This window comes from Agelaius tricolor, unplaced genomic scaffold (assembly GCF_023055355.1).
Source record: "Agelaius tricolor isolate 1412-34295 unplaced genomic scaffold, bAgeTri1.0.p SCAF_39, whole genome shotgun sequence".
Taxonomy (NCBI): domain Eukaryota; kingdom Metazoa; phylum Chordata; class Aves; order Passeriformes; family Icteridae; genus Agelaius; species Agelaius tricolor.
In genome coordinates, this window is record NW_027269299.1 from 5,340,001 (window position 1) to 5,357,272 (window position 17,272).

Consider the following 17,272-nt stretch of genomic DNA (forward strand, 5'->3'; position numbering starts at 1 on the left):
ACTCAGCATCAGTATCAGACAAAGCCAAAGCAACCGGGGGAAAAAAAAACCAAACAAAAAACAAAAAAAACCAAAACCCCAAAAAAACCAAAACAAACAAAAAAAAAAATTCCCCCAAACAACAACAAAAAAACCACCACGGTGGTCTCTTGTCCTGCCCTCTTCCTGTCCTTGTGTAGGGATGGAGCATCGCTGTGCTTTCAGGAAGCTCTTGGTGGAAACTTCTGCCATTACAAGCTCCTTTGCCCTCGGCAGATGCCTGCACTGGAACCCCTCACGGCTGGCTTCGGAGCACACTCAAGTTGGCTCTTCTAAAACCCGGGCTCCTTTTCCCCTTCAGCGTGCTCAGCACGCCCTTTAACTCCACGCCGCTGTGCAGCTGGAGCAGCAGGACAGGGACCTTTGCAGCCTGAGCTGCCCTTGTTCCTCTCTGTCCGTACACGGAACACAGTGGGGAGGAGAACGGCAGCAGGGCCCTGCGTGTCCCCAGGCTCAGGTTTTGCGCCGCTTCAGCTCCACGGAGACACGGGTAAAGTGAAAAACACAAACAGTTTATTAAGGGAAAGCGAAGAGAAGGGGTGAGCTGGGAGGTAAAAAAGGGCATGGGCAGGGCCTGAGGGCTGCAGGGAAGGAGCTGCCAACAGGGAGAGAGATGGCAGGAGCTGCTGGAGCTTGGCACAGGCTCAGCTGTGAGCAGCCAGAGCCGTGCCTGGAGCTGCAGGCAGTCCCAACTGGAAATCATCGAAGGAGGCCGGTACAGGTACATCTGGTCCAGGAGACAAACAAAGTTCTGCAGATCTTCTTTGGAATTTCATCTGAATCCATGTGTTCATGCAGGATGGGCTCTCGTCTTCCCTGAGGACTTGAAGAGCTGGAAGAGAGAGGAACAGAGCCACGGTCAGAAGCGAAATGGAGGGAATCCAAGGAAAGCCTCCTGCCAGGGCCATGCCAGCCGGCTCTCGCCATGGCCAGGAGGGAGCGGGAGACAAGGGCTTCGGGTGATAGGTGCTGGCCACGGATCCGCCACGTGTCCCCGAAAGGTCTCCGGGCTGTGCCCCCGCTGCTCCTGGTCCGCACAGGGAGCAGAGCCCTCGGCAGCCCGGTGACGGATTGTAGCTGCGGGGCCAGGATTTGCAGCTGCTGCCCCCCCTCCCCCGGGCGGTACTCGCTGCCACGCAGCTGCCCTGACTCACCCTGACTGAGGACCTGGAGCTCCTCCTTCTGCCCCATCATGAGCACTTCAGCCACCACTGTTAAGACAGAGCATGTGGCGGCGCCAGGCGGCACAGCTGCCCGACACGGGCGCTGCCAGCCCTGTGGCCGCACGCCCTCCTGCCGGGCAGGGCTGGTGCCCTCGGGAGTTGCCTACAAGAGACAAAGCGCCCCAAGGCAGCGCTCAGTGCCGAGGTGTCCATCAGGCAGGGCCGGGGGGGAGAGGCAGGGGAGCACCCGGCCTGCTGCCCCTAGCCCAGCTTTCAGCCCAGGCAGGGAGCTGCAGGCTGGAGAGAGCATGGAGAGCTTCTGAGTAGGCGACCTGGAGGGCCAGTGTAGGCAGCTCCAGAAAGTCACAGCCAGGGCAAGGACGGCCTCGTTGTCCCCGCTGCAGAGGGAGCTGCCGTACGGTGGCTGCTCCTCTATGGCAGAGAGCAGCGCTGGAAGCACCTCCTCCACGGCTACCTCTGAGGTGCCCATGGCTCTCCACAGCAGCGCGGCGGCTCTGTGAGACCAGAGCTGTGCGTCAGTACCGTGCCCCGTGCAGCTGCGTGGGGCCGGGAGGGAGCATGGCAGCAGGCTCAGGAAACAGGGGGGCCCGAGGGTGCCGGTGATCTCCACCCGTCTGGCAGACCCCGCCGGACAGGCTGTACAGGGCGAGGGGCCCTACGGGCCGGTGAGCACCGAGCTCTCAAGGCACTTGTGCCCCGTACCCGTCACACGTTGGGGCACAGCGCAGGAGGCTCATCACCATGTGGGCAGGGTGCTCTTCGGTGAGGCTGACAATGGCCATTTGCAGCCCGGCATCCACAGACTCACGGGACGTGAGTCTCTGCAGCATGGCACTCACCGTGGCTTACACCTGGAGGAAGCGGCATGGGGAAGACTTGGAGTGCTGTCCAAGGGAGCAACTTGCCCAGCTTCCCCCAAGAAGTGCTCGCCTTCCCAGCCCACTGGGATGGGGCTGAGGGGGCCCAGCGGACATGGCTTGAGGGGCCACGTGATCCTGAGAGGCCTTCAGCCCTGGCCCCAGGCTGCTGCAGAGAATAAAAACCCTTCTGGAAAAACTCCAGAGTGGCTCCAGGACTCACAGTGAGCGTGGGCATGGCTTCAGTCGCTGGGATGCCCAGGGTGATGGTGTTGCTGGTGGCCATGGCCTCCGTCAGGGCCATGTCAGCCTCCTCCCAGCCCTCGTCGGTTTCCCAGTCAGAGCTGGCAGCCAGGTCAGAGGATGCTGTGCTGGAAGCAGCCTCTGCCCGCAGCTCGCTGGGCCTGGGGTCGGGCTCGGCCGTGCCCTCGGACGCGGGGCCGCTGGTCTTAGTGTGCCGAAGGCACAGGAACCTCCGCAGTGTCTGCAGCAGAAGGAAGGGCGGGAAGAAGAGAGGGACGTTCCATGGTCTGCTCCAACGTGGGGCCCGGCTGAGCAGTGCCAGCAGGCCCGGCCCAGGTGGGGATGGCCGCAGGTACCTGCGCTGCTCTGCGGAAGCGGCCGCGCCTGGGCTCCTGCTCTTGAGTCTGGTCCCTGGCTGCATCTGCCAAAGAGCGAGCGCAGCCAGAGCTGAGGAGCCTCCCCAGGTAGGGAGAGCCTCAGGATGGCCCAGGGGTTGGAGCATGGCCACTGAGGGGCGTCTGCCCAGCCCCTCTTCCATCCTGTCCGTTGGCATGTCCCCAGGGATGGGATGGGATGGGATGGGGCCAAGCTGGCTGTAGCTATCAGCCCTGTGGCCCAGCTCTGCTACTCACCACCCTGCAGTGTCTGAATCTGCTCCAGATCTTCAGGCTGTTGTGCTGGAGCAGCTCCAGGGTCATTCTTTTTTTTCCCCCTGAACACTTTCAACAAGCTGGGGAATCTGCCTGCCATGCTAGAGCTCGGCCTCGAGGGCACCTTAAAGAGAGATGGCTCAGGATATCGCCAAGGCAACAAGTGCAGTTGTGCCTTGAAGGCACCTGCGTCAGGGAAGCTTCAAAAAGGCTGCAGGACAGCAAATCCTGCACTCTGGTCTTGAGGACTCCTGCCAAAATCACAGGAGACTCCTCGTTAATGATTCAGGTGACCAAATCCCACGGTCTGGACTTGATGGCACTGGCCACAGGAATGGGAGATGCCTCGGAAAAGCTCCGAGTCACCAAGTCCCACAGTCTGGCCACAAGGTCACCTGTAGGAACAAGGCTGCGGAAAAGCTCCGGGTGGGACAGGAACGAGTGTGCTGTGTGGGGGCTCCTCACGGCACTGCTCTGTCCCGTTGTGCCCCGTTGCGTGCTCCCAGCTCCCGGGCAAGCTTCTATTTCCCAGGTGTCACAAAGGGCCCTTGGACACCAGGTTCCGTTCCATGGCACATGGTGACCGTGCTGCAGCGTGCCACCCAGGGCCCTTACTGCCGCCTGCCCTGGGGCCGCCCCCAGCCCAGCCAAAGTGGCCCAGGCTGGAAGGAATGCCTGGCCCCAGGTGTCTAAGGCAGCCCCACAGGATCTTTAGGAAGGGCTCGAAACATCAGCAAATACTGCCCTGCACTGCGGGCTCAGGACATTTAAGTATCCTCACTTCAGGAAAGCTTTAATTCCCATTGCTCAGCTCAAGTAGTTCCAAAATTTGCAAACTTCTCAAATTAACAGCAATGCCCAGAGAATGGCATTGGTTTTGAAGTTTGTTCCCATCTCAAAGCAGCAACACATATGCCTTAACATCATCCACTGGAAGTCCCTTTACAAAACATAACACTACAGAGAGGCCAAAAGGAAGGCCATTCTTTGGTTTGCAAATGGTTTTCCATGAAGGGATTATAATCTCCTAATAATAAATCTCCTAATTCTATTCTTAAGGAATAAAAGCTCTCAAGGAATGAAGACCACTCAGTGTTACAACAGTAACCCAACTAAATGAGGAGATGGCAAAAGGGCCGATCCTCCCCCAGTACACATCTCTAAGTGGCCAATAAAGTACAGCTCTCCCCTCTTGTTCCCTGCAGGAGAAACAGGACCAGTAAAAGAAATAGTCACAGATATTCTTTCTGCCATCCAACACCAAAGCTGTGCCAAAGCACAGATGCTGCCTTCAAACTGACTCAAATTCCAGCCCAGACCTCTCACCTTCCAGACAACTCCATCCCCAACGCGCCCCCCAACATCCACCCCCCCAAACACCCCCACAGAAGCCCGCAACAGCCCACCAGGACCCCCAGCTGTGCCCGTCCCTCCGCAGAGCTTTCCCAGCCTCCAGCAGAGCCCCTGGTTCCCTGCATGTGCCGTGGGATGGCACTCAGGAGGATCTGCTCCAAGGCCTTCCCTGGCAGCAAAGCCAGGCTGCCAGGCCTGTGGTTCCTGGATCACCCTTCCCAGCCAGCCTTCCTGGGCGCGGCTGCTCCATGGGCACCTCTGCGCTCAGCTCGGACTGCTCCACTCAGCCAGGGCTGCTGGGAAAGGATCCAGAGCAGCCGGGCAAGCTCTTTCTCCAGCTCCCTCTTCACTCCTGGGGGAGGTAGAACATCCCACAGGAAAGCAACTGGTGCCACAAGGAGTGGGCAGCATCAGGCAGCTCTGGGGAGGCCCCTCAGGACTGCTGTATCCTGAGGGAACGCTGCTGGCATCCCCTGTGTGTATCTGCAAAAGCTTCAAATCAGCTGCCTCAGCTTCCAGGGCCTCTCTTGGCCAGCATCCTGACATGGGTGCAGGGCTGCTGCCAGGCACTGCTGGGACCCAGCGGGACAGGACCGGCTGTCTCGTGTCCACGGAGCAGCCCTGACACAGCCAGGGCCATCCTGAAAGCAGACAAACGCTCCCGGCTCAGCAGAGAGGAGCAAGGAGCACTGGGCTGCGCTCAGGGTATCTCAGCTGGGCTCACTCCACCACACGCCCTCATTTTAAGGCTGGCTGATGCCCAGCTGCCAGAAATGCCTGCCTTGTTCTCTCCAAGATGCACAGGGAGAGCCAATGAGCAGGACACCTTGGGAGGCCTTTGCTGAGGCCAGGGATGCACCAAGATCAGCCAAGGCTCTCCACGCTGCCTGGCCCACACAGCCCAGCTCTGTGCTGGCCCTGGGCCACAGCAGCTGCCACCAAGCAGCAGGCAAATGCATATTGCCAAGAGTTGAAACACAGCAGACAGGAAAGATGTGAAAAGTGTGTGTGCAAAGGCCTTTTAATTCACAGCTCTCACAGAGAGCTTTGGGGCTCATGGCTGGACACAGATGCTCCTGCCCACCCTCTGTCCAAAGGGGATTACACATCCTGCTGCAGGTGCTTGGGTTGGTTTCCACAGGTCCAGGCAGATGCCAAACCTGCTCTTCACTGCCTTCTCCCTGCCCCACTGCCATGTGCAACAGGCCTCAAGGACTGAAAGGAGCACAGAGAGCCAAAGGGGGACACTCGCACCTGCCTCACTGGGAGCTCCCTGGGAAGCACTTTCCTTGAGAAGCAAGCCCCTTTCCTCCAAAGGTGTTTCCCCAAATGTGCAGCTTTCCTGGGGAGCACCAACACACCTTTAAGAAACGCTGGCAAGGCTGAATGACTTCAGGTCCTTTCAGGACAGCCACTCCAGCTCTAGTTCCTATTGTCCCAAGTGAGTTTCCAGGTGCAGGTTCAGAGGTGCAGCCCCAGGCCCTCCACAAACACAAGCTGCCCACGGCCTCTTCACCTGCCTCAACTCCTGCCTGCGCTCACGGCACCAAAACCAGGCTGTTCCTGGCCAGGGACCAGAGCCCTGTTCCTGCAGGATGCTCTTGCCAGCACCTTCCAGGACTCTCTGCTGTGCACAAAGAGCTTTTCATGCCTGCTCCCAACAGGCTTTGGAACACAGAGCCCAACCTGGCTGGCTCTGCCACCAGCACAGCCCAAACGCAGGCGGAGGAAGAAGCAGCAGGGGCTGTTTTGCAGCCATGTCCAAGAGAGACTGGAAGGGTGCCCTCCCTCTGCTCTCCCTTGGTTGGCTTTCGGACTGGCTCTGAGCCTGGGGCTGCCTTTCCTCACTTGTGGGGAGCAGAAGCACAGCCGGGATCCCGGCACTGCCTGGCAGCGCTGCGGGCACCGGCCCGGCCGCGTGTCCGAGTCTCGGGCACCGTGCTGCTGCTTCATTTGCCCTCAGGCACAGCCAGAGCTCCCTGCTAAGCCTGGATGCTCTCTGCTTCTGCCCTCTTCCTCATCCTGTGCAGGGATGGAGCGCTGCTGTGCTTTCAGGAAGCTATTCTTGAAAGCTTCCAGCATTCCAAGCTCCTTTGCCCTCCGTGGATGCTTGCCATGGAAGCCCTCTCAGCTGGGTTCAGAGCATACTCAGGTTGGCTCTTCCAAAATTCAGGGGCTCCAAGGTGCTCAGCAAGATGTGGAACTGCACAGTGCTGTGGAAGTGCACCTTCAGCACAGGGACCTTTCCAGCCTGACCTGCCCCAGTTCCTCTGGGTCCGTGCACAAAACACAGCGTGGCAGAGAACGGCAGCAGGGGCCTGTGTGTCCCAGGGCCCCGGGTTTGCTTCAGCTCCACAGGGATGCAGGCAAAGTGAAGAAGCCAAACTGTTTATTAATGGAAGGCAAAGCAAAGGGATGAGCTGGGAGGGAAAAAGGGGATGGGCAGTGTCTGAGGGCTGGAGGGAGGGAGCTGTCAACAGGGAGGGAGAGTGGAGGGACAAAATGGTGATGGACAGGCTGAGGGCAGAGCTATCAAAAGGGAGGAATAGTGGAGAGAATAAAAGGTGATGGGCAGTGTATGAGGGCTAGAGGGAGGGAGTGTCTACAGGACAGGCAGGGAGAGGGCTGAAGCCACAAGAACTGTGCCCACCATCAGCTGTGCCAGGACTTCCAGCAGCGCTGAGCGATGATGTTGTCTTTAGTGTCTCCTGGTGCTATTCTTGGGATACTGGTTCACTGGATCCAGAAGATGTCCCTAATCTTGAGCTCTTTGGGGAAACTGGGCTTGATTTTCCAGGTCAGAGCATGATGGGCTGGCACGTTGCCTCCAGGCTTGAAAGACTGAAAGAGAGAAGACCAGAGCCATGGCAAAAGCCCAGATCTGCGGGAATCCTACAAGACCTTCTGAACAGGGCCATCCAAGCCAGAAGGGAGTAGGAGACATTGGAATCAGCTGGGAGGTCTTGCTGGAATAAATGAAAAGGGCAGGAGATTTTTTCTCCTTTTTAGTGCCTTTATTAAGGTCAGCTTGGCTGGGGGCTCGATGGGTCGTGCGCACGCCGCCGCCACTGCTCCCAGGAGTGGCAGGGAGGAGGAGGATGCAGCTCTGTCCCCTGGTGTGCAGGCAGAGCCGGGGCTTCCGCCCTCACCAGAGCACCAGGAGATTCCCATTTTCGATTTAACATTTGAGGTCTTCTTTCTAGCTGACATCTCTGGGTTAGGGTGAGAGGTTCAAAGGTCTTAGCACACCCTGGATTCAGTTGCTTACCCTTAGACGTCACTTAGATTGTTTAATTCAGTGCTGGCTCGTTGTTTGAGGGGTGTTTCTTTGCTGGACTTGGCCAAGTGTTTCTACATTTGCATCCAAGCTCTGATGTCACTCCCTCCTCACAGTCCTGGGTGCCATTTTCCAGGAAGCAGCAGGGGTGATACCCGACGAAGGGGGATTTCTAACAATTAAACTATTAACAACAGGTAATTAAAGAATAAAACTATTAACAACAGGTAATTGCAAAATGAAGCTATTAACAATAAGTAATTAAAGCTCTAACTTAGTAGCAATTGGTTTAACTTGTTGACTCTAAACCTTTTAAAAATGGACAACTTTTTACTCCTTACACTCAGGACAAAGAAATGGCTGGAGTGGGCAGAAACCTATCCCTAAACTCTGGACCACTCAATGTGCCTATTGTGAGAAAGAAAGGCATTGGAAGAGAGACTGCCTGCAACTCAAAGCCAAGGTGGTTGAAGAACTGAATCAATGCAAGGGTTGGCTGGAGGGCATCCCCCCAGAAAACCCTCTGGTCAAAAGAGAACTGGGGGAAAAGATGAGGCAAATGAAATGTCTGGTGAATGCGGGTGCCACACATTCTGTATTAAAGTTGGAAGAAATTGATCCTGGTAAAGTTGTGAATGTTATTGGAGCCACAAGTCAACAGCAGAAGCTATCCTTTCTAAAACCACGATCTTATGAACTGGGAAACACAGTAGGAATACATCAGTTCCTACATATGCCTACGCCCCCAAAACACCTCATCGGAAGGATTTGTTGGAGACATGAGAATGTTGTAACAGGTTCCAACAGGCTGAAATGTAGTTTAGCCCTGGAGGAGTTCAGATCAAAGTCAATGACCAACAAATAATCGTGTTCTAAGTCTAGCTCTCATTACAGCCTTGTCCAAATCAGAAGAGACACAGAAGAAGTTCTTAGTCAGCTTTGTCTTAAAGTCTGGGTGGATGGGACCCCTGGTAAGGCCAAAGCAGCACGAGCTGTAATCATTAGACTTAAACCTGGAACATGACCAATAAGAATTAAACAATATCCACTTAAGGTGGAAAACATAAAAATTGCTAAGCCTATCATAGACAATTGTCTAAAATTTGGGTTGTTACTGGAATATGAATCTGAATAGAATACACCCATTTTACCCATATTATTGTGTTACAATAGGTAGATGATCTACTTTTAGCCACTGAAACTTAAAAAGACTGGAATGGACAGTAAGCCTATGAAATGACCTGGGTCTAAGTGGATACAAGGCATCCAGAAATCAAGCTCAAATAATCAAACAGGAAGTCATTTACCGAGGCTACAAAATATCCCAAGCGCAGCAGGGACTAAGACAGGACGGCAAAGGGACCACCCACGGAACCCCACTCCCTACTAATGCCAAAGAACTGAGAACCTTTCTAGGAGTGACTGGATGCTGTATTAACTGTGGTAGTGGCTGTGGACTGCTGGTTAAGCCACTGTAGCAGCTCTTAGAAGACAATCCCAGAGACCTGAAATGGACACCCCAAAGTAAGAAAGCCTTTCAAAAGCTGAAGGAGGAATTGAAAAGAGCACCTGCTCTGGGCTGGACAGATGTCTGGGAACCCTTCCAGCTTTTCTCTTAGGAGAGGCAAGGGATGGCATTAGGTGCACTAGCTCAAACAATTGGCCCATAGAAGAGAGCAATAGCATCATTTTCAAAACAACTGGATGCAGTCAGTAGGGGACAGCCTGACTGTAAGCAGTTGCTGCTCTTGTTTCAGACATCCAAGGAGCCTGGAAATTCACTCTAGGTCAACAAATAATTTTGTTTATCTCACATCCAGTAGCAGCAATTCTTGACCAAAAGGGTGGGCATTGGCTTTCACCCTCCAGATTCCTTAAATATCAGGCAATGTTGGTGGAACAACGCAGCATTACAAAACAAATCTCTTCTCCAGTTCATCCAGCAGCATTCCCAGCTACACACTAGACAGACAAGGAGCCTTTGTAGCATGACTGGATCAAAACCATTCAGTCCACTTTATTCCAGCTGCCCAGATCTTAAAGAAACCCCAATTCCAAGAGCAGAATCTCAGTACACAGATGGGAGTGGCTTTGTAAGAGCAGATCAGTGAAAATCAGGATATACAATTAGCACGGAGCAATAGGAGATAGAAGCCCTGCACAAGTCAGCTCAGAAGACAGAGATAATCACTTTAACCCGTACCCTCTGACCAGCCTGAGGAAAAAGGATCAATAGATGAACAGATTCCAAGAATGCCTTTAGAGTAATAGACGCCCATGAAGCAGTTTAGAAAGATAAAGGACTTTTGACAGCTCAAGGAAAGCAGTTGAAGCATTCAGAAGAAATCTTAAAATTGCTGCAGGCAGTACTACTGCCTCAAGAGGTTGCAATTCTGCACTGAAAAGGGCATCAGAAAGGGGAAACCGACCCCAAAAGAGGTAACAGGTTGAAAAAAGAGCAGCAGAACAAAGCCATGCTGAGATTCAGGCACTAATGCCCAAAGGTAAGGAACAATATGACAGTGATGTATGCCGTATAATCAGAAAGATCTAGAATTAGCAAAGAATTTGCAAGCAGAATGAAAACATTATGTTTTTTCAACTCCTCAGGGATAGACAGTTATGCCAGAAAGAGCATCATGGAAATTAATTAAAGATGAACATAATTGTGTACACTGGGAAGGGGATGCCTTACATAATTATTTGATAAGGACAACAGTAAGATGGAACCTGTACTCTAGTGTAAAGCAGGTAACCCAAGGGTGTGAAATAACTTCTTAGAGCCAATCCACAAACCAGGACTAGAGTTGAGCTTGGCACAGTAGACAAGGGACAATATCCTGGACAGCACTGGCAGGTTGACTTTTCTGAATTGCCAAGAAAAGGGGGGTATAAATTCCTTCTGCCTTTAACTGATACCTTCTCAGCATGACCTGAGGCATTCCCAACCCAAACAAATAAAGCCAAAGTTTTCAACATTTTGGTAAACAATATAATGCCCTGGTTCAGAGTGCCTTTAGACATCTCCTCTGACTGAGGACCACGTTTCCTAGCAAGTATTGCACAGCAACTTTGCAATAATCTCCAAATCAACTGGCACCTACACACACTGGATTGGCCCCAGGCCAGTGGCCAGGTGGAAAAGATGAATTATCCGGTAAAACAACAGATAGTCAAAACTGTACCAGAGGCCAACATACCTTGGCCCCAGGCCCTACCTTTGCCTTTATAACGGATTTGATAAGACCAAGAACAAAAGAAAATCTGAATCCCTTTGAAATACAGTACAGAAGACCATATAAGCAAAACTAGCAAGGGGAAGATACTGCACAAGTTGGAGAGGGGTATCTCCAGAACCATGTTGTCCAACTAACACAACAGCTGCAGAAAATAAACCAACACATTTTGAGCACATGAGCAAGAGGATGCTCCTCTCCACAAATCCAGCCTGGGGACCAGGTAGACCAGGTAGAAAGCCTCTTATCCCAAAATTAAAAAGGAGTCTATTTAGTACTTTTAATCACTTACACAGCCTTTAAAGCTTAAAGCATTCATCTCTTGGATACACTATTCCAGAGTTAAAATACTTCTACAAAAGGCAAGTGGAGTCCAAAAGTGGACCTCAGAAAGAACAGGAGAAACCAAGATGCATTTCACACCATCATCGTCTTCCCGATACTTCTAATCAGAATCCAAGCCACAGCAGATGACTGTCACTACCATAATGATCTCCTTGGCCTGCAAGATCCTGGTAGATGGAACACTCAAAAATATTCAGGACCTAACTGGCTAAAAGAGATTAAAAAGGTAAAAACACTTTACACCATTTTAAGGATTAATGACTGAGCAGTTAAAGATTGAGGAAAACCTGACTCCATGCCTGCCTTTCTTGTCCCACCTGAAAGCAGGATCTCTGTGGCTTGTAAATTTGAAACTCACAAACCTCGTTCAGAGAAGATTGCTCAAGTGATCATGTGCATCTGCGACCTTTCTAACAAGCAGTGTGTGAATTCATTTTCATGTGAATCCCATCAGGATTTTTGCACTATGGAAATTAAAATGGGAGACTATAACCTAGCACAAGATAGTTGCCTTCTTCTGCGGCGCACAGGTGGGGTGGGAGGACCATCATCACACAGAGATCCAGGAATTGAGCCCGCCAGGAATCCGACCCAACAAATATTGTTTCCAACAGGCAGCTCTTGTGCGACTAGAGTTAGAAATTGTCCTGCTTGTATGCTCAGTACATGGAACAGGTCTCATACAGGATCTGCTTTTGAGAATTGAATTTCACTCTTGGGATATTTATGACCATCAGAAATAGTAACCAATCAAGCTGGAGGGGTAGCCAGGAGCACAATCATCCTGTTAGGGTATATCATGCCCAATTTCATGACCATGTGATGGCAACCCAGATATGCATGGAATCCAATAGCACAGCTGCATCCTCTTATGGGCTGAGGTACTCAGAATACTCAACTATTTGTAGTGGGAACTTCATAAAGTATCCTTTGTAATACTACCAGGGGCCAGTGCAAGGTTTCTGAAGGTTTCTGAAATGCTTGCCTACAGGCAGGCAATGTATCTGAAGAAACCAGTTACCATGCCTTGGGTACTCGACAAGGAGCGAAACGGAATGGGTCACACAACAGACATTTAAAATTAAAATCAAAACAAACAACTTTACATCAGCAAACAACTCCCTAGAATGGGACCCATAAGTGAAATAATATAGTCTTTCACTCTGGGGTAAGACAAACAAATGAACAATTGTTGCCTCTAAATCCACAGTACTCTCTGAAAAAGCTGGAGGTAAAGATACAAGCTAATGTCTCCAAAATTAAACAGCAATTCTGCCCACTCATACAGCAAAGCCTAAAAGAATGGAAGCCGTGGATACATTCCCAGACACCAAATGATAGGTATAAAAAAGACTTAAGGGGATGGCTTGGGTCTGAACTGGGAGTATTAAATTCTATTGATCAAGAAGTCTTACTCAAGAAAGTAAGCACTGTGAGCTCTTATATTGGACAGATACAAACTCCTCTCAGATCAACCCTGCTATCACTTGCCCATACCCAAAGCCTGGCAGCTAACCTATTAAGCACCCTGGCCAACAATACACAGCAGGATTTTCAAGCAGTTGGTGGCTTTATGGGAAAACTACAGGGTGACATTTCTTTAGCATTTCAATGTACACAAGCTCAGCTGTGTGTGGCTACGGTCTGTAATCTCAGGAGAACTGCCCAGAGCTCCCCATGAGCCTGATGGCCGCCTCTCGCAGGGGCTCCTGTGGCTGTCCTGGCACAGCAGGGCCCGGCGCAGGTGCTCGGCTGCTCTGCTCCTGTCCTCTGCCAGCTGGAGAGAGCCAGGAGGGTGCAGTTGGTGCAGGCTCAGCCCCTGGGCTGGGCTCTCCCTGTGGCCAGCACTGGCCTCCCCTGGCCACACAGCCCTGTGAGGCAGCCAGCAGCCACTGGGGCTGGGCTCTGGAGGGGACACAGGGCTTGGTGCTGCCCAAGAAAAAATATAGGAAAACTTCTGACCCCTGAGACAAATGGCAGTCTTGGAGATACTTTTTGCAAGGGATGGAGAAAATAATGACCCTGACAAGGTCAGATGCACAGTGCAAATGTGGTGGAGCCGTGCACAGCAGGGGCCATCTGAATACTCCAGCTTCATGGGAACAATGCATTTTGTGGATAACCAAGAGACAGTGAGTTCTGGAGCAAGCAAACTCAGGAATGATGAGACCATCGTCCATGGCCTGACACACACTCATGTCTCTGCTGTGCTTGAGTCTCAAGGATGAACAGGAAACATTCAGAGAGAAGATGAGGAAGGAGATGAGCAAGGACAGTTCCCATGTGGCACCAGTGCAAACCAGAGGCCCCAGTGTCAGAGCCCAACATCCCCCAGCTAGGGGGAGGGAGTACACCCCACGAGTGGGCCTGTGGTTCTTCCTGTATGAACATGGGCAAGACATGAGAGGGTAGAATGGAAAACTCATCTCTGTCCTAGCAGCATGGGTATGCGAGCTAAAGGAGGAAACTACTAAGAGAGGGATTTACACCCAAATGAATGCAGCCCCAGCTCCCCGTGACCGAGCTGCCAGGTATAGCAGAAGGGAGCATGATATGTCAGATCCCCTTGAAGGAATATCCAGAATATATGCCCAGGGAGGGAACGGTAGCCAGGACTAGAGAGACCCTGCCTCTAGCCAGGTAGAGGCCAGGGAAAATTGTGTCTTTTGGGCTGTGTGGATCACTGGCACACCAGAGCCATGGATATACAAGGCTTTTGTCCATACTGGTGCACAGTGTACTCTAATCCCTTCAGGACATGTGGATGCAGAACCCATTTCCATTGCCAGGGTGATGGGGGGATTGCAGCAGGTGATCCTGTTGGAAGCCAAGGTGAGCCTGACTGGGAAGGAGTGGCAGAAATTCCTATTGTGACCGGCCCAGAGGCCTCGTGTATTCTGGGCATAGACTTCCTCTGGAAGGGCTTTTAGAAAGACCCAAATGGACTCAGGTGGGCTTTTGGAATAGCTGCTGTAGAGACAGAGAACATGAAGCAGTTGAACACCTTGCCTGGACTATCAGAAAACCCATCTGCAGCAGGACTCCTGAAGGTGGCAGAGCAACGAGTGCCGATTGCCACCTCGACGGTGCAACACCAGCAGTATCGAACAAATCGGGATGCCGTGATCCCCATGCACAAATAGATCCATGAGCTGGAAAGCCAAGGGCTAGACAACAAAACCCACTCACCTTTCAACAGCCCCATCTGGCCTGTGCACAATTCTGACAGAGAATGGAGATTGACTGTGGACTATCGTGCCTTGAATGAAGCGACTCCACCGCTGAGCGCGGCTGGGCCGGACAGTCTGGAACTCCAGTACGAGCTGGAGTCCAAGGCAGCAAAGTGGTACGCCACTGTTGGCATTGCTAACGCGTTTCTCTCCATTCCTCTGGCAGCAGAATGCAGGCGTCAGTTTGCTTTCACCTGGAGGGGCGTGCAGTACACCTGGAACCGACTGCCCCAGGGGTGGAAGCACAGCCCCACCATCTGCCATGGACTGATCCAGGCTGCACTGGAAAAGGGTGAGGCTCCAGAATATCTGCAGTACATGGATGACATCATAGTGTGAGGGAACACAGCAATGGAAGTATTTGAGAAAGGAGAGAGGATCATCTAGATTCCCCTGGAAGCTGACTTCGCCATCAAGAAGAACAAAGTCAAGAGACCTGCCCGAGAGATCCAGTGCCTGGAAGTAAAGGGGCAAGATGGACAGTGTCAGATTCCCACTGAGGTCATCAACACAATCACCGTGATGTCTCCACCAACCAGCAAGAAGGAAACACAAGGTTTCCTAGGCACCACAGGATTTTGGACAATCCCCATTCCCAAGTACAGCCAGAATGTGAGCCCTCTCTACCTGGTCATCGGCAGAAAAGGACGATGTCCAGTGGTGCCCTGAACAGCAACAAGACTTTGCCCAGATCAAGCAGGAGATCGCTCATGCAGTGGCCCTTGGCCCAGTCAGGACAGGAGCAGAGGTGAAGAACGTGCTCTACTCTGCAGCTGGGTACAACGGCTTGCCCTGGAGCCTTTGGCAGAAGGTGCCTGGGGAGACTCGGGGCCAACCACTCGGATTCTGGAGCTGAAGGTACAGAGGGTCCAAAGCCAACTCCACTCCCAGAGAGGAGGAAATCTTGGCTGCCCATGAAGGAGTCCAGGCTGCCTCAGAGGTAATAGGCACTGAAGCACAACTCCTCCTGGCAGCCCGACTACCGGTACTGGGGTGGATGTTCAAAGCAAATGTTCCCTCTATGCACCATGCCACCAGTGCTACATGGAGCAAGTGGATTGCCCTCATCACACAGCACGCCCGTACTGGAAACCTGAATGGCCCTGGGATTCTGGAAATAATTACAAACTGGCCAGAAGGTGAAACTGTAGTCTCACTGACAAAGAGGAGCAGGAACAAGCGACAAGGGACTGAAGAAGCTCCACCATAAAACCAATTACCACCAGAGGAAACACGCTACACTCTTTTCACTGATAGCTCCTGTCGCATCGTAGGGATGAACTGGAAGTGGAAAGCAGCTGTATGGAGCCCCACATGACAGGCTGCTCAATCTACCGAAGGAGAAGGTGGATCAAGTCAACTTGCTGAACTCAAAGCTGTTCAGCTGGCCCTGGACATTGCTGGGTAAAAATATAATTGAGTCCCTTTGACTTGCTCTTTTTGGACTATAAAAGCTGGAGCCACTTTCGGGGCAAATTTGGAGACCTCATCTATGGGTGGATGGATGACCTAGAATTTTCCCAATTGCTGGGAATGGTTCCCCAGGTCCTTGGTGAAAAATGCGGCTCCCCAGCAAGTGCAGATCTGCAAGATGAGAAACAATTTAGGCAATTGGTGATGCATCTTTCTAAATCGCTCTCCTTTCTTTCTTACAGTACTGATTTAGGGGAACTACCTTGCTTGTTTTTGCTTGTTACTAAAACCAAGCGCACATTTTTTATTAAGTGTATTATCTTACATTGTGGTTCCTTCATATTCCCAGTAAAAGAAGAACATTATTTCCAGTGATGTGTCCTTTAAATCACCTCAGTCAATTGGCAGAACACCAGGAGGCCCCTGAGGAGCCAGGGCGCTGGGAAGCCCTGAGGAATTGGGTGTCAGAGGGCACAAGCAGCCCCCAGGCAGCCGCCTTGTCCCTGGCACCCGGCTGCTCTGGCGCTTCCCCAGAGCGTCTCCCAGGCCTGCGGCAGAGCCCTCCAGGCCGGGCCTCAGCAGGAGGGTGGGGGCACCCCTGAGGTGCCCAGGCTGGGCTGGCTGGGCACAGGGAGGGCAAAGCTCCCCTGCTGGGGCATGGGATGAGGCAGTGGGAAGCCAGAGAACCTGAGATTTTACCCCCAAATGTTCTGTCTTTGCCCTAACATTTACCTCAGGTTTTGTCACAAAATGATCTCTATGTGCCCTCTAGAAATTACTCAGACTTTTCCTCAAAAGTAATTTTTTTCCCTAGAGATCCCCTCAAATTTTCCTGCTCAAATATCTACTACATGTACTCGACAGTTCACCTCTGATTTCATTATTCTCACAGTCCAGTGATTACCTCAACTGGAAAGCCCAAATGTTCATTCCGTGCCCTACAGGTGGCACTAGGTAACTCCAGCATTCCTGTGCTATGAAGTTCTCTCCCTGGAAGCTACTGCAGCTTTACCCCTGGCCAAGTGAAACACTCCCTGGTGCTGAGGCAAGCCTGGCCCATGCTCCTCGGTGTGTATGAGCGCAGGGCAGCCCCAGGGCAGCTCCCCCAGGGCTTCTGCAAGGCCGCCCGGCGCCCGGCCCCGCGGGGCGGCCCCAGCGGGTTCGAGTTGCCGCCCGCGGCTGAGGGGAGCGGCGGGGCGGGGCCGCCCGCGCCTGGGCGGGAAACGCTCCCTGCGGCGGGGAGCGGGCGGCGGCGGCGCAGCGGGGACCGGCCCGGCCCTGCCGTGTCCCTCAGGGCGAGCCCACGGCCCCTCAGCGGCCCTGGCGTCCCTTCAGCCAGCGGCATGTGCGCTCAGCCACACGCGGCGTGCCCGTGTCCCCCTCACTTTCCCTCAGTGACACCGCTTCACCCTGGGGGACACGACAGACACCCGCCTCCCCTCAGG